At 51.1% G+C, this 17,295-nt stretch overlaps 1 protein-coding gene across 4 annotated transcripts in view; it reads left to right on the top strand.

Moving 5' to 3' along the window:
* CUNH5orf24 (chromosome unknown C5orf24 homolog) overlaps nt 1-17,295 on the top strand; it is a 62,590-nt gene that overhangs the window by 450 nt on the left and 44,845 nt on the right. For 3 of the 4 annotated variants that reach the window (XM_073573815.1, XM_073573813.1, XM_073573811.1), the window contains exon 1: nt 49-292. The exons of the other annotated variant lie outside the window; for it this stretch is intronic. The gene's annotated coding sequence lies outside the window, so the exon portion shown is untranslated. Of the gene's footprint in view, nt 1-48; nt 293-17,295 lie in introns of those variants that run through there. 4 annotated transcript variants of the gene reach the window in all.

Genomic DNA, 17,295 nt, shown 5'->3' with positions numbered 1-17,295 from the left:
CACAGACATGTCGCCTCCTGTGGGAACATGGAGCCTGGCTCCTGTTCTCTTTACTTCCGCATACACAGATCGCAAAATGGCCGCCGCGCCGAATCTCTGACACTTCTGGATGTTTGACATCTTTACCGCCCTCCTCCTCCCTCTCCTCCTCCTCTCCATCCTCTCTCCTCCTCCTCTCCGACGGCCTGGAAGCCGAAGGTCCGGTCCACAAGGCGACAGCCTCGGTACCGCCGTTCAGACCAAGGCGCCAGGAGCTGCGGAGCGGTATCAGCAGCGACCCCCGGAGAACGAGGTGAAGCCCGTGATGTGCTGGTTCACGGCCATTGTCCTAAGTGTGCAGACAATGGAGCAGAGGGCTGTGCGGTCCACTTGTAGGCGATCGCTGCGTCTGTGGTCGTACATCCCCGAGCATGTATGTGTGATCATGGCTGCCGGCCATGTAGGAGATGAACGTGTGACGTCTCTGGAGATGGGGTAATTGGGGTTTCCAGCAGTGTTTACAGCTGTCTAGTGGGCAAAATAGAATAAACTGCATCTTGTGTCTGTGGTGGCAGGTGACACGCCGCTTATCCTGCACGCCTTACCTAGTGCCTGTGGTGGCAGGTGACACCGCTCATCCTGCACGCCTTACCTAGTGCCTGTGGTGGCAGGTGACACCGCTCATCCTGCACGCCTTACCTAGTGCCTGTGGTGGCAGGTGACACGCCACTCATCCTGCACGCCTTACCTAGTGCCTGTGGTGGCAGGTGACACGCCGCTCATCCTGCACGCCTTACCTAGTGCCTGTGGTGGCAGGTGACACCGCTCATCCTGCACGCCTTACCTAGTGCCTGTGGTGGCAGGTGACACGCCGCTTATCCTGCACGCCTTACCTAGTGCCAGTGGTGGCAGGTGACACGCCACTCATCCTGCACGCCTTACCTAGTGCCTGTGGTGGCAGGTGACACGCCACTCATCCTGCACGCCTTACCTAGTGCCTGTGGTGGCAGGTGACACGCCACTCATCCTGCACGCCTTACCTAGTGCCTGTGGTGGCAGGTGACACGCCGCTTATCCTGCACGCCTTACCTAGTGCCAGTGGTGGCAGGTGACACGCCACTCATCCTGCACGCCTTACCTAGTGCCTGTGGTGGCAGGTGACACCGCTCATCCTGCACGCCTTACCTAGTGGTGGCAGGTGACACGCCACTCATCCTGCACGCCTTACCTAGTGCCTGTGGTGGCAGGTGACACGCCGCTTATCCTGCACGCCTTACCTAGTGCCAGTGGTGGCAGGTGACACCGCTCATCCTGCACGCCTTACCTAGTGCCTGTGGTGGCAGGTGACACCACTCATTCTGCACGCCTTACCTAGTGCCAGTGGTGGCAGGTGACACCGCTCATCCTGCACGCCTTACCTAGTGCCTGTGGTGGCAGGTGACACGCCACTCATCCTGCACGCCTTACCTAGTGCCAGTGGTGGCAGGTGACACGCCGCTCATCCTGCACGCCTTACCTAGTGCCAGTGGTGGCAGGTGACACGCCGCTCATCCTGCACGCCTTACCTAGTGGTGGCAGGTGACACGCCGCTCATCCTGCACGCCTTACCTAGTGGTGGCAGGTGACACGCCGCTCATCCTGCACGCCTTACCTAGTGGTGGCAGGTGACACGCCGCTCATCCTGCACGCCTTACCTAGTGGTGGCAGGTGACACGCCGCTCATCCCGCACGCCTTACCTAGTGGTGGCAGGTGACACGCCGCTCATCCTGCATGCCTTACCTAGTGGTGGCAGGTGACACGCCGCTCATCCTGCACGCCTTACCTAGTGGTGGCAGGTGACACGCCGCTCATCCTGCACGCCTTACCTAGTGCCAGTGGTGGCAGGTGACACGCCGCTCATCCTGCACGCCTTACCTAGTGGTGGCAGGTGACACGCCGCTTATCCTGCACGCCTTATCTAGTGCCAGTGGTGGCAGGTGACACGCCGCTCATCCTGCACGCCTTACCTAGTGCCTGTGGTGGCAGGTGACACGCCGCTTATCCTGCACGCCTTATCTAGTGCCAGTGGTGGCAGGTGACACGCCGCTCATCCTGCACGCCTTACCTAGTGCCTGTGGTGGCAGGTGACACGCCGCTCATCCTGCACGCCTTACCTAGTGCCTGTGGTGGCAGGTGACACGCCACTCATCCTGCACGCTTTACCTAGTGGTGGCAGGTGACACGCCGCTTATCCTGCACGCCTTATCTAGTGGCAGTGGTGGCAGGTGACACGCCGCTCATCCTGCACGCCTTACCTAGTGGTGGCAGGTGACACGCCGCTTATCCTGCACGCCTTACCTAGTGCCTGTGGTGGCAGGTGACACGCCGCTCATCCTGCACGCCTTACCTAGTGGTGGCAGGTGACACGCCACTCATCCTGCACGCCTTACCTAGTGGTGGCAGGTGACACGCCACTCATCCTGCACACCTTACCTAGTGGTGGCAGGTGACACGCCACTCATCCTGCACGCCTTACCTAGTGGTGGCAGGTGACACGCCACTCATCCTGCACGCCTTACCTAGTGGTGGCAGATGACACGCCACTCATCCTGCACGCCTTACCTAGTGGTGGCAGGTGACACGCCACTCATCCTGCACGCCTTACCTAGTGGTGGCAGGTGACACGCCACTCATCCTGCACGCCTTACCTAGTGGTGGCAGGTGACACGCCGCTCATCCTGCACGCCTTACCTAGTGGTGGCAGGTGACACGCCGCTCATCCTGCACTCCTTACCTAGTGGTGGCAGGTGACACGCCGCTCATCCTGCACGCCTTACCTAGTGGTGGCAGGTGACACGCCGCTCATCCTGCACGCCTTACCTAGTGGTGGCAGGTGACACGCCGCTCATCCTGCACGCCTTACCTAGTGGTGGCAGGTGACACGCCGCTCATCCTGCACGCCTTACCTAGTGGTGGCAGGTGACACGCCGCTCATCCTGCACGCCTTACCTAGTGGTGGCAGGTGACACGCCACTCATCCTGCACGCTTTACCTAGTGCCAGTGGTGGCAGGTGACACGCCACTCATCCTGCACGCCTTACCTAGTGGTGGCAGGTGACACGCCACTCATCCTGCACGCCTTACCTAGTGGTGGCAGGTGACACGCCACTCATCCTGCACGCCTTACCTAGTGCCAGTGGTGGCAGGTGACACGCCACTCATCCTGCACGCCTTACCTTGTACTAAAGGTGGCAGGTGACACGCCACTCATCCTGCACGCCTTACCTAGTGCTAGTGGTGGCAGGTGACACGCCACTCATCCTGCACGCCTTACCTAGTGGTGGCAGGTGACACGCCACTCATCCTGCACGCCTTACCTAGTGGTGGCAGGTGACACGCCACTCATCCTGCACACCTTACCTAGTGGTGGCAGGTGACACGCCGCTCATCCTGCACGCCTTACCTAGTGGTGGCAGGTGACACGCCACTCATCCTGCACGCCTTACCTAGTGGTGGCAGGTGACACGCCACTCATCCTGCACGCCTTACCTAGTGCCAGTGATGGCAGGTGACACGCCACTCATCCTGCACGCCTTACCTTGTACTAGTGGTGGCAGGTGACACGCCACTCATCCTGCACGCCTTACCTAGTGCTAGTGGTGGCAGGTGACACGCCGCTCATCCTGCACGCCTTACCTAGTGCTGGTGGTGGCAGGTGACACGCCGCTCATCCTGCACGCCTTACCTAGTGGTGGCAGGTGACAAGCCACTCATCCTGCACGCCTTACCTAGTGGTGGCAGGTGACACGCCACTCATCCTGCACGCCTTACCTAGTGCTAGTGGTGGCAGGTGACACGCCGCTCATCCTGCACGCCTTACCTAGTGGTGGCAGGTGACACGCCACTCATCCTGCACGCCTTACCTAGTGGTGGCAGGTGACACGCCACTCATCCTGCACGCCTTACCTTGTACTAGTGGTGGCAGGTGACACGCCGCTCATCCTGCACGCCTTACCTAGTGGTGGCAGGTGACACGCCACTCATCCTGCACGCCTTACCTAGTGGTGGCAGGTGACACGCCGCTCATCCTGCACGCCTTACCTAGTGGTGGCAGGTGACACGCCACTCATCCTGCATGCCTTACCTAGTGGTGGCAGGTGACACGCCACTCATCCTGCACGCCTTACCTAGTGGTGGCAGGTGACACGCCACTCATCCTGCACGCCTTACCTAGTGGTGGCAGGTGACACGCCGCTCATCCTGCACGCCTTACCTAGTGGTGGCAGGTGACACGCCACTCATCCTGCACGCCTTACCTAGTGCTAGTGGTGGCAGGTGACACGCCGCTCATCCTGCACGCCTTACCTAGTGCTAGTGGTGGCAGGTGACACGCCGCTCATCCTGCACGCCTTACCTAGTGGTGGCAGGTGACACGCCACTCATCCTGCACGCCTTACCTAGTGCTAGTGGTGGCAGGTGACACGCCGCTCATCCTGCACGCCTTACCTAGTGGTGGCAGGTGACACGCCGCTCATCCTGCACGCCTTACCTAGTGGTGGCAGGTGACACGCCACTCATACTGCACGCCTTACCTAGTGCCAGTGGTGGCAGGTGACACGCCACTCATCTTGCACGCCTTACCTAGTGGTGGCAGGTGACACGCCACTCATCCTGCACGCCTTACCTAGTGCTAGCATGAGACTACTGGTTTAATCCTTCACTATTGTAAATCTTTGGTGCAGTATTAACCCCTTCGTGACCAAGCCTATTTTGACCTGTGTGGCAGCTCACTAGCGACCACCTAGCGATGCACCAGCGATCCTGACCGCGTCATATCGCTGGTCGAGATCGCTGGTGCATCGCTAGGTGTAACGGTACCCTAACCCTCTTTCCAACCCTAACCCTAATGGAAAAATAAAAATAATTTCTTTATTTTATTAGTTGATCCTGCCTATGGGGGTGATAAACGGGGGGTTTGTTTACTTTTCATTCTATTTTGATCACTGTGAGAGTTTATCACAGTGATCAAAATGAATGAATGGAAATTGCAGCCGGCAGGCGCACTGTGCATGCGTCCGCCATTTTCCAAGATGGCGGCGCCCATGATCCGGACCCGTGGGACACCGGGAGCGACAGGGGGACTCAGAAGGTACCGGCGGAGGTGATTGGGGGATCGGAAGCTGGCGGGGAGCGGAGGGAAGGGGAGGGGGGGCAGATGATGACAGCGGTGGCAGATTGCCGCTGTCATTCAGTGGCGGGGGGGGGGGGGTCGGATCGGTGTCACCAGCCATGTACGATGCTACAGCAGCGTCGGACATGGCTGGATTGTAATATTTCATCAATTTTCATTGATGAAATATTACTATCGCTCTGATTGACTGTTAAAAGTGAATCAGAGCGATCGTAGTCACATGGGTGCGAAGCCACGCCCCCTATGGTGAAGAACAAAGCCCCCTGTATCTGCGGGTCGGGTGACCTTTCAGTGACCTAGGTCACCCGACCCGCAGGGGGGCTTTAAAGTCATGACGCCACATAGGCGTCACTGGTCAGATTGGTACCAGTTTTCATGATGCCTATGTGGCGTCATTGGTCGTGAAGGGGTTAAAGGAATTACCTGGGACTTTGGAGGTTTTTTCCTGTGAAGTTAAGAATTTATAGACCGGTTGTTGCGAACTACCTTCCTTTTCTTCCCAGTGCCAACCTCAGTCGGGTCAGCGCAGTCATGGACCGCTCATACTGCTGGTTATCCCTCTTGCTGTGGCGTCATTTCATCAGTTGTTCTATTTCTTCATCTCTGTATATGGGGTATCACTGCCGATGTGATGCTGATTGACAGCTCGCTCCCCACTGCCTAACTGCGGGGAGCCGACTGTCAATCAGCAAGACTAAAGGCCCCGTCACACTAAGCGATCTCGGTAGCGAGATCGCTGCTGAGTCACAACTTTTGTGACGTAACAGCGATCTCACCAGCGAGATCGCTGTGTGTGACAGCGATCAGCGAGCGGCCCCCCTGCCGGTATCGCTGATCGCTGGAAGAAACCTCTGGACATTTCTTTGGTCGCTGGTCTCCCGCTGGCTAGCACGTATCGCTGTGTGTGACAGGCGGGAGACCAGCGATCAGGTGTAAAAAATAATAAAAAAAATAAAAAATATAGTTATTCTCACCTTCCGACGTCCCGTTCAGCCATCCCGCCTCTCTCCACGCTCCGGTCCCAGTGACCGCGAGACTTTGTTATCCCTCGAGACTGTGACATCTCGCGGTCATTCGTGCAAAGGATCACTGGGACCGGAGCGTGGAGAGAGGCGGGATGGCTGAACGGGACGTCGGTGAGAATAATATATTTTTTATTTTGATTCTATTTTTTACAGGGATGGCCAGCGATGCCGGGCGCTCGGCATCGCTGTGCTGATCGCTGGTGAAGCTGTCTGTGTGACAGCTCACCAGCGATCACATAGCGACTTACTAGCGATCCTGACACCTTGATATCGGTGTCGGGATCGCTGGTAAGTCGCTTAGTGTGACGGGGCCTTTAGGCAGTGACTCCTTACTCCTTATCAACGTAGTAGACTGTAAGAGATTGAGAGGTACATTAGATGTAAGGTCAAAAGAAGCAGGAGAATCTCCAGCTGAGCTGGGAGAGATTATTGCAGAACAGGGAGGTAGCAGGCAGTTAGCAGCCACCTGCCTGTAAGTATGGTACTTGGCCTCATATGAAGAGAAAACAAAGTTCCAGAATAAGGCCGGGGTCACACTTGCGAGTGCAATGCGAGAACCTCACGCATGAATACCCGGCACTCGGGTCCGCACTGTGCGGCTGCATGTTTTTCTATGCAGCCGCACACTGCAGTGCCGGTGGCAGTGCCAGGTATTGATGCGAGAGACTCGCGCAAGTTTCTCGCATCGCACTCGCAAGTGTGACCCCAGCCTAACTCCTTAAATCTCCCGCAAACAGGTGCAAGTAGGCTGCTAGGCTGTGTGAGACAGTTGGGTACCCTGGGGAGAATAACTTTGGTCAAGGGGTCAATTATACTGTGATTTACACAGACAAGTTTTAGTTTTGAATGGCACCATTTGTACTGAAGAACAGGAAAAAAATGAATTGGTGAAAAGAAAAAACCTGTAATTCTGCTATTGTTTTTGTTTGTTTTTCTTTTCAAAAAAAGAAAAAAAAAGTTGAAATTACTTGGGCTACTGTAGAAAAAATACTACGGACATGAGAATACCAAGAATGTTTGTTATTGGAAGGTTGGTGTGTGTGGAGAGGACGTATTGGAAATTTTTCATTTTTAAAACCGTTTTGTTCTTCTAGAGGACGTTGAGTATTGCAGTATATAGTGTAAATCTGTCTCCTATGACGCTCAGCCTGTGTCTCCGCTTCATAGGAGCACCAATATGGTAGCCAAAGGGGAGTTGAGCAAGCCCACAGCTGCCATGGCAATTCGTCTGTGCTATGATTGCAGCAGTTCCATTTAAACACCGCTGTCAGAGATTGATAGCAGCATCTAAGTGGTTAACAGCTACGGATTTGACTTCTGCTGTTCATCACTTTATGCTGCAAAGGGTGAAATATGCAGCATATCGTTAAGTAACCTGTACTTCGCTCGCTGAGTGTTGCTTTTGCACTCTCGCAGCTGTCTTGACTCGGACGGATTGAGAAGGCTGCTGCCGTCTCGCGACACCTTCTGCTGTGTGTTGGTGCCGGCAGGGGACAAAGCTGTGAGAGCAGGTGTGCAGGTGTGTACAGGTGTGTATTGTTATAATTATTTTTTTTTTAATACCCGTTTGGGTTAAATTAGCTTTAGGCCAAAGTAGTGAAATAGGGGTACAGGCGTTATAAAGTCGGGTGCATGATTAGGACATCAGTTAGCTTGTATTATTCTGACATCTAAACTCTTCATTATGACACCATAACATATCACATCACTTGACTTTGAACCTAAACTTGATTTCCTAAACAAAAGTCATGTATTATGGCATCACAAAGAATGTTTTTTTTCACATCGGCAATCTTTTTTTCTTTCAGACCTGATTAAACCATAACCATGTTACCTGTATAATTGTGTCAGAACGTGTTTCTTGTCACTTTTCTCACTATACAAACTTGGAGGTGGTGTCATGACTTTACCATGCTGTAGATACCCAGGGACAAGAATCAATTATATGACAAATGATAAGAATTTTTCGGGCATTACTAGCTGTGGATTATTGAGGGCTCGTCAAAGTCCTGGTGCTGGTCTTTGATCGGAGTATTTTTTTTGTAATTTTTCCCTCAGAATCGCGTCGCTCCTACATATTACTAGTAATGTTATGGCCGACTACATTATTGAGTGAGTGTAACCCCCACCCGTGTCATGGCACTGCAGCGTACGTCAGATTACGGTTCTCATCCCTCCCCATCTGTGATAGCCATCCCTCATACCGGCACCAAGCTCCAGATCTTCACCTCACTGGGTAGTAGGCATTGTGTAGAGTCGGCGGTGTTGGTGTGCTGCCGGCCTCAGGCGTAAAGTAGCAGGTCTTTCCCGTTGTTAGTGAGCTGTGTAATGATACAATTAGCGCCCTGCTCTGCTTTCCCTACTACAGGTACAACTTGTACATAGCGAATTTACCATACATGTGAAGAATGTCAGTATGTCATCACCCAGGTTACATTAGGTTTTTTTGCTGTCTGTTGCCAGTCTTTCACTTTCTTGTAGCCAAAATAGATGGCATTGTCTTTTAGATCAACTGAAGAAATAGCATGCCCTTTAGTGTGTGTGTGTGTACGGTCAGGTAGGTGAGTGTACACACATGACAAGGCTAAATAGTGTAAACACAGACAAGAAGTATTGCCGTAAGGACCTGGGAACATGGCGGTTACTTTAAGCAATGATAAAACAGCTGTGAAGTCAGTGTCCTTTTTGGTGTAGTGGAGTCAGCATAAAATGGACCATCTCCTAGAATGTATAATAAATTGGGTACAGTAGTTCAGTTTAGGATGGGCTGTAAATTTTTTTATGAGATTTGAGAAAGTTATGAAATGTCCTATAAATGTCTGGTCTGTTCCTGATCTAAGGATCGGGGCTTTTAGTTGAGATGAATCTGTGCTGCCCTCTATGTATATGCTCGGTAGTGAGCCAGTGCTGCCCTCTATGTACTTGCTCGGTAGTGAGCCAGTGCTGCACTTTATGTACATGCTCAGTAGTGAGCCAGTGCTGCCCTCTATGTACTTGCTCGGTAGTGAGCCAGTGCTGCACTTTATGTACATGCTCAGTAGTGAGCCAGTGCTGCACTTTATGTACATGCTCAGTAGTGAGCCGGTGCTGCACTTTATGTACATGCTCAGTAGTGAGCCGGTGCTGCACTTTATGTACATGCTCAGTAGTGAGCCGGTGCTGCACTTTATGTACATGCTCAGTAGTGAGCCAGTGCTGTTCTCTATGTACATGCTCGGTATTGAGACGGTGCTGCCCTCTATGTACATGCTCAGTAGTGAGACAGTGCTGCCCTCTATGTACATGCTCAGACAGTGCTGCCCTCTATGTACATGCTCAGTAGTGAGCCGGTGCTGCCCTCTATGTACATTCTCAGTAGTGAGCCGGTGCTGCACTTTATGTACATGCTCAGTAGTGAGCCAGTGCTGCACTTTATGTACATGCTCAGTAGTGAGCCGGTGCTGCACTTTATGTACTTGCTCGGTAGTGAGCCAGTGCTGCACTTTATGTACATGCTTGGTAGTGAGCCAGTGCTGTTCTCTATGTACATGCTCGGTAGTGAGACAGTGCTGCCCTCTATGAACATGCTCAGTAGTGAGCCGGTGCTGCACTTTATGTACATGCTCAGTAGTGAGCCGGTGCTGCACTTTATGTACTTGCTCGGTAGTGAGCCAGTGCTGCACTTTATGTACTTGCTCGGTAGTGAGCCAGTGCTGCACTTTATGTACTTGCTCGGTAGTGAGCCAGTGCTGCACTTTATGTACATGCTCAGTAGTGAGCCAGTGCTGCACTTTATGTACATGCTCAGTAGTGAGCCAGTGCTGTTCTCTATGTACATGCTCAGTAGTGAGACAGTGCTGCCCTCTATGTACATGCTCAGTAGTAAGCCGGTGCTGCACTTTATGTACTTGCTTGGTAGTGAGCCAGTGCTGCACTTTATGTACATGCTCAGTAGTGAGCAGGTGCTGCATTTTATGTACATGCTCAGTAGTGAGCAGGTGCTGCAATTTATGTACATGCTCAGTAGTGAGCCGGTGCTGCCCTCTATGTACATGCTCAGTAGTGAGCCGGTGCTGCACTTTATGTACTTGCTCGGTAGTGAGCCGATGCTGCATTTTATGTACATGCTCAATAGTGAGCCGGTGCTGCATTTTATGTACATGCTCAGTGGTGAGCCAGTGCTGTTCTCTATGTACACGCTCAGTAGTGAGCCAGTGCTGCACTTTATGTACATGCTCAGTAGTGAGCCAGTGCTGCACTTTATGTACATGCTCAGTAGTGAGCCAGTGCTGCACTTTATGTACATGCTCAGTAGTGAGCCAGTGCTGCACTTTATGTACATGCTCAGTAGTGAGCCAGTGCTGCACTTTATGTACATGCTCGGTAGTGAGCCAGTGCTGCACTTTATGTACATGCTCGGTAGTGAGCCAGTGCTGCACTTTATGTACATGCTCGGTAGTGAGCCAGTGCTGCACTTTATGTACATGCTCGGTAGTGAGCCAGTGCTGCACTTTATGTACATGCTCGGTAGTGAGCCAGTGCTGCACTTTATGTACATGCTCAGTAGTGAGCCAGTGCTGTTCTCTATGTACATGCTCAGTAGTGAGCCAGTGCTGCACTTTATGTACATGCTCAGTAGTGAGCCGGTGCTGCATTTTATGTACATGCTCAGTAGTGAGCCGGTGCTGCATTTTATGTACACGCTCAGTAGTGAGCTGGTGCTGCATTTTATGTACTTGCTCAGTAGTGAGCCGGTGCTGCACTTTATGTACTTGCTCGGTAGTGAGCCAGTGCTGCACTTTATGTATTTGCTCGGTAGTGAGCCAGTGCTGCACTTTATGTACATGCTCGGTAGTGAGCCAGTGCTGCACTTTATGTACATGCTCAGTAGTGAGCCAGTGCTGCACTTTATGTACATGCTCAGTAGTGAGCCAGTGCTGCACTTTATGTACATGCTCAGTAGTGAGCCAGTGCTGCACTTTATGTACATGCTCAGTAGTGAGCCAGTGCTGCACTTTATGTACATGCTCAGTAGTGAGCCAGTGCTGCACTTTATGTACATGCTCAGTAGTGAGCCAGTGCTGCACTTTATGTACATGCTCAGTAGTGAGCCAGTGCTGTTCTCTATGTACATGCTCAGTAGTGAGCCAGTGCTGCACTTTATGTACATGCTCAGTAGTGAGCCGGTGTGCATTTTATGTACACGCTCAGTAGTGAGCTGGTGCTGCATTTTATGTACTTGCTCGGTAGTGAGCCAGTGCTGCACTTTATGTACATGCTCAGTAGTGAGCCGGTGCTGCACTTTATGTACATGCTCAGTAGTGAGCCAGTGCTGCACTTTATGTACATGCTCAGTAGTGAGCCAGTACTGTTCTCTATGTACATGCTCAGTAGTGAGCCAGTGCTGCACTTTATGTACATGCTCGGTAGTGAGCCAGTGCTGCATTTTATGTACATGCTCAGTAGTGAGCCGGTGCTGCACTTTATGTACATGCTCAGTAGTGAGCCAGTGCTGCACTTTATGTACATGCTCAGTAGTGAGCCAGTACTGTTCTCTATGTACATGCTCAGTAGTGAGCCAGTGCTGCACTTTATGTACATGCTCAGTGGTGAGCCGGTGCTGCATTTTATGTACACGCTCAGTAGTGAGCCGGTGCTGCACTTTATGTACTTGCTCGGTAGTGAGCCAGTGCTGCACTTTATGTACTTGCTCGGTAGTGAGCCAGTGCTGCACTTTATGTACATGCTCAGTAGTGAGCCAGTGCTGCACTTTATGTACATGCTCAGTAGTGAGCCAGTGCTATTCTCTATGTACATGCTCAGTAGTGAGACAGTGCTGCCCTCTATGTACATGCTCAGTAGTAAGCCGGTGCTGAACTTTATGTACTTGCTTGGTAGTGAGCCAGTGCTGCACTTTATGTACATGCTCCGTAGTGAGCCAGTGCTGCACTTTATGTACATGCTCAGTAGTAAGCAGGTGCTGCATTTTATGTACATGCTCAGTAGTGAGCAGGTGCTGCAATTTATGTACATGCTCAGTAGTGAGCCGGTGCTGCACTTTATGTACTTGCTCGGTAGTGAGCCGATGCTGCATTTTATGTACATGCTCAGTAGTGAGCAGGTGCTGCATTTTATGTACATGCTCAGTGGTGAGCCAGTGCTGCACTTTATGTACATGCTCAGTAGTGAGCCAGTGCTGTTCTCTATGTACACGCTCAGTAGTGAGCCGGTGCGGCATTTTATGTACATGCTCAGTAGTGAGCCAGTGCTGCACTTTATGTACATGCTCAATAGTGAGCCGGTGCTGCACTTTATGTACATGCTCAGTAGTGAGCCAGTGCTGCACTTTATGTACATGCTCAGTAGTGAGCCAGTGCTGCACTTTATGTACATGCTCAGTAGTGAGCCATTGCTGCACTTTATGTACATGCTCAGTAGTGAGCCAGTACTGTTCTCTATGTACATGCTCAGTAGTGAGCCAGTGCTGCACTTTATGTACATGCTCGGTAGTGAGCCAGTGCTGCATTTTATGTACATGCTCAGTAGTGAGCCGGTGCTGCACTTTATGTACATGCTCAGTAGTGAGCCAGTGCTGCACTTTATGTACATGCTCAGTAGTGAGCCAGTACTGTTCTCTATGTACATGCTCAGTAGTGAGCCAGTGCTGCACTTTATGTACATGCTCAGTGGTGAGCCGGTGCTGCATTTTATGTACACGCTCAGTAGTGAGCCGGTGCTGCACTTTATGTACTTGCTCGGTAGTGAGCCAGTGCTGCACTTTATGTACTTGCTCGGTAGTGAGCCAGTGCTGCACTTTATGTACATGCTCCGTAGTGAGCCAGTGCTGCACTTTATATACATGCTCAGTAGTGAGCCAGTGCTGTTCTCTATGTACATGCTCAGTAGTGAGACAGTGCTGCCCTCTATGTACATGCTCAGTAGTAAGCCGGTGCTGAACTTTATGTACTTGCTTGGTAGTGAGCCAGTGCTGCACTTTATGTACATGCTCCGTAGTGAGCCAGTGCTGCACTTTATGTACATGCTCAGTAGTAAGCAGGTGCTGCATTTTATGTACATGCTCAGTAGTGAGCAGGTGCTGCAATTTATGTACATGCTCAGTAGTGAGCCGGTGCTGCCCTCTATGTACATGCTCAGTAGTGAGCCGGTGCTGCACTTTATGTACTTGCTCGGTAGTGAGCCGATGCTGCATTTTATGTACATGCTCAGTAGTGAGCAGGTGCTGCATTTTATGTACATGCTCAGTGGTGAGCCAGTGCTGCACTTTATGTACATGCTCAGTAGTGAGCCAGTGCTGTTCTCTATGTACACGCTCAGTAGTGAGCCGGTGCGGCATTTTATGTACATGCTCAGTGGTGAGCCGGTGCTGCATTTTATGTACACGCTCAGTAGTGAGCCGGTGCTGCACTTTATGTACTTGCTCGGTAGTGAGCCAGTGCTGCACTTTATGTACATGCTCAGTAGTGAGCCAGTGCTGCACTTTATGTACATGCTCAGTAGTGAGCCAGTGCTGTTCTCTATGTACACGCTCAGTAGTGAGCCGGTGCGGCATTTTATGTACATGCTCAGTAGTGAGCCAGTGCTGCACTTTATGTACATGCTCAATAGTGAGCCGGTGCTGCACTTTATGTACATGCTCAGTAGTGAGCCAGTGCTGCACTTTATGTACATGCTCAGTAGTGAGCCAGTGCTGCACTTTATGTACATGCTCAGTAGTGAGCCAGTGCTGCACTTTATGTACATGCTCAGTAGTGAGCCAGTGCTGCACTTTATGTACATGCTCAGTAGTGAGCCAGTGCTGTTCTCTATGTACATGCTCAGTAGTGAGCCAGTGCTGCACTTTATGTACATGCTCAGTAGTGAGCCGGTGTGCATTTTATGTACACGCTCAGTAGTGAGCTGGTGCTGCATTTTATGTACTTGCTCGGTAGTGAGCCAGTGCTGCACTTTATGTACATGCTCAGTAGTGAGCCGGTGCTGCACTTTATGTACATGCTCAGTAGTGAGCCAGTGCTGCACTTTATGTACATGCTCAGTAGTGAGCCAGTACTGTTCTCTATGTACATGCTCAGTAGTGAGCCAGTGCTGCACTTTATGTACATGCTCGGTAGTGAGCCAGTGCTGCATTTTATGTACATGCTCAGTAGTGAGCCGGTGCTGCACTTTATGTACATGCTCAGTAGTGAGCCAGTGCTGCACTTTATGTACATGCTCAGTAGTGAGCCAGTACTGTTCTCTATGTACATGCTCAGTAGTGAGCCAGTGCTGCACTTTATGTACATGCTCAGTGGTGAGCCGGTGCTGCATTTTATGTACACGCTCAGTAGTGAGCCAGTGCTGTTCTCTATGTACATGCTCAGTAGTGAGCCAGTGCTGCACTTTATGTACATGCTCAGTAGTGAGCCGGTGTGCATTTTATGTACACGCTCAGTAGTGAGCTGGTGCTGCATTTTATGTACTTGCTCGGTAGTGAGCCAGTGCTGCACTTTATGTACATGCTCAGTAGTGAGCCGGTGCTGCACTTTATGTACATGCTCAGTAGTGAGCCAGTGCTGCACTTTATGTACATGCTCAGTAGTGAGCCAGTACTGTTCTCTATGTACATGCTCAGTAGTGAGCCAGTGCTGCACTTTATGTACATGCTCGGTAGTGAGCCAGTGCTGCATTTTATGTACATGCTCAGTAGTGAGCCGGTGCTGCACTTTATGTACATGCTCAGTAGTGAGCCAGTGCTGCACTTTATGTACATGCTCAGTAGTGAGCCAGTACTGTTCTCTATGTACATGCTCAGTAGTGAGCCAGTGCTGCACTTTATGTACATGCTCAGTGGTGAGCCGGTGCTGCATTTTATGTACACGCTCAGTAGTGAGCCGGTGCTGCACTTTATGTACTTGCTCGGTAGTGAGCCAGTGCTGCACTTTATGTACTTGCTCGGTAGTGAGCCAGTGCTGCACTTTATGTACATGCTCAGTAGTGAGCCAGTGCTGCACTTTATGTACATGCTCAGTAGTGAGCCAGTGCTGTTCTCTATGTACATGCTCAGTAGTGAGACAGTGCTGCCCTCTATGTACATGCTCAGTAGTAAGCCGGTGCTGAACTTTATGTACTTGCTTGGTAGTGAGCCAGTGCTGCACTTTATGTACATGCTCCGTAGTGAGCCAGTGCTGCACTTTATGTACATGCTCAGTAGTAAGCAGGTGCTGCATTTTATGTACATGCTCAGTAGTGAGCAGGTGCTGCAATTTATGTACATGCTCAGTAGTGAGCCGGTGCTGCACTTTATGTACTTGCTCGGTAGTGAGCCGATGCTGCATTTTATGTACATGCTCAGTAGTGAGCAGGTGCTGCATTTTATGTACATGCTCAGTGGTGAGCCAGTGCTGCACTTTATGTACATGCTCAGTAGTGAGCCAGTGCTGTTCTCTATGTACACGCTCAGTAGTGAGCCGGTGCGGCATTTTATGTACATGCTCAGTAGTGAGCCAGTGCTGCACTTTATGTACATGCTCAATAGTGAGCCGGTGCTGCACTTTATGTACATGCTCAGTAGTGAGCCAGTGCTGCACTTTATGTACATGCTCAGTAGTGAGCCAGTGCTGCACTTTATGTACATGCTCAGTAGTGAGCCATTGCTGCACTTTATGTACATGCTCAGTAGTGAGCCAGTACTGTTCTCTATGTACATGCTCAGTAGTGAGCCAGTGCTGCACTTTATGTACATGCTCGGTAGTGAGCCAGTGCTGCATTTTATGTACATGCTCAGTAGTGAGCCGGTGCTGCACTTTATGTACATGCTCAGTAGTGAGCCAGTGCTGCACTTTATGTACATGCTCAGTAGTGAGCCAGTACTGTTCTCTATGTACATGCTCAGTAGTGAGCCAGTGCTGCACTTTATGTACATGCTCAGTGGTGAGCCGGTGCTGCATTTTATGTACACGCTCAGTAGTGAGCCGGTGCTGCACTTTATGTACTTGCTCGGTAGTGAGCCAGTGCTGCACTTTATGTACTTGCTCGGTAGTGAGCCAGTGCTGCACTTTATGTACATGCTCAGTAGTGAGCCAGTGCTGCACTTTATGTACATGCTCAGTAGTGAGCCAGTGCTGTTCTCTATGTACATGCTCAGTAGTGAGACAGTGCTGCCCTCTATGTACATGCTCAGTAGTAAGCCGGTGCTGAACTTTATGTACTTGCTTGGTAGTGAGCCAGTGCTGCACTTTATGTACATGCTCCGTAGTGAGCCAGTGCTGCACTTTATGTACATGCTCAGTAGTAAGCAGGTGCTGCATTTTATGTACATGCTCAGTAGTGAGCAGGTGCTGCAATTTATGTACATGCTCAGTAGTGAGCCGGTGCTGCCCTCTATGTACATGCTCAGTAGTGAGCCGGTGCTGCACTTTATGTACTTGCTCGGTAGTGAGCCGATGCTGCATTTTATGTACATGCTCAGTAGTGAGCAGGTGCTGCATTTTATGTACATGCTCAGTGGTGAGCCAGTGCTGCACTTTATGTACATGCTCAGTAGTGAGCCAGTGCTGTTCTCTATGTACACGCTCAGTAGTGAGCCGGTGCGGCATTTTATGTACATGCTCAGTGGTGAGCCGGTGCTGCATTTTATGTACACGCTCAGTAGTGAGCCGGTGCTGCACTTTATGTACTTGCTCGGTAGTGAGCCAGTGCTGCACTTTATGTACATGCTCAGTAGTGAGCCAGTGCTGCACTTTATGTACATGCTCAGTAGTGAGCCAGTGCTGTTCTCTATGTACACGCTCAGTAGTGAGCCGGTGCGGCATTTTATGTACATGCTCAGTAGTGAGCCAGTGCTGCACTTTATGTACATGCTCAGTAGTGAGCCAGTGCTGCACTTTATGTACATGCTCAGTAGTGAGCCAGTGCTGCACTTTATGTACATGCTCAGTAGTGAGCCAGTGCTGCACTTTATGTACTTGCTCAGTAGTGAGCCAGTGCTGCACATTATGTACATGCTCAGTAGTGAGCCAGTGCTGCACTTTATGTACATTCTCAGTAGTGAGCCAGTGCTGCACTTTATGTACATGCTCAGTAGTGAGCCAGTGCTGCACTTTATGTACATGCTCGGTAGTGAGCCAGTGCTGCACTTTATGTAC

The sequence above is a fragment of the Dendrobates tinctorius genome, unplaced genomic scaffold (assembly GCF_039654945.1).
Source record: "Dendrobates tinctorius isolate UK_male_01 unplaced genomic scaffold, ASM3965494v1 ptg000036l, whole genome shotgun sequence".
In the NCBI taxonomy this organism is placed as follows: Eukaryota; Metazoa; Chordata; class Amphibia; order Anura; family Dendrobatidae; genus Dendrobates; species Dendrobates tinctorius.
Note: the sequence above shows the minus strand (reverse complement) of the source record. Positions and strands in the feature narration are given on the sequence as shown.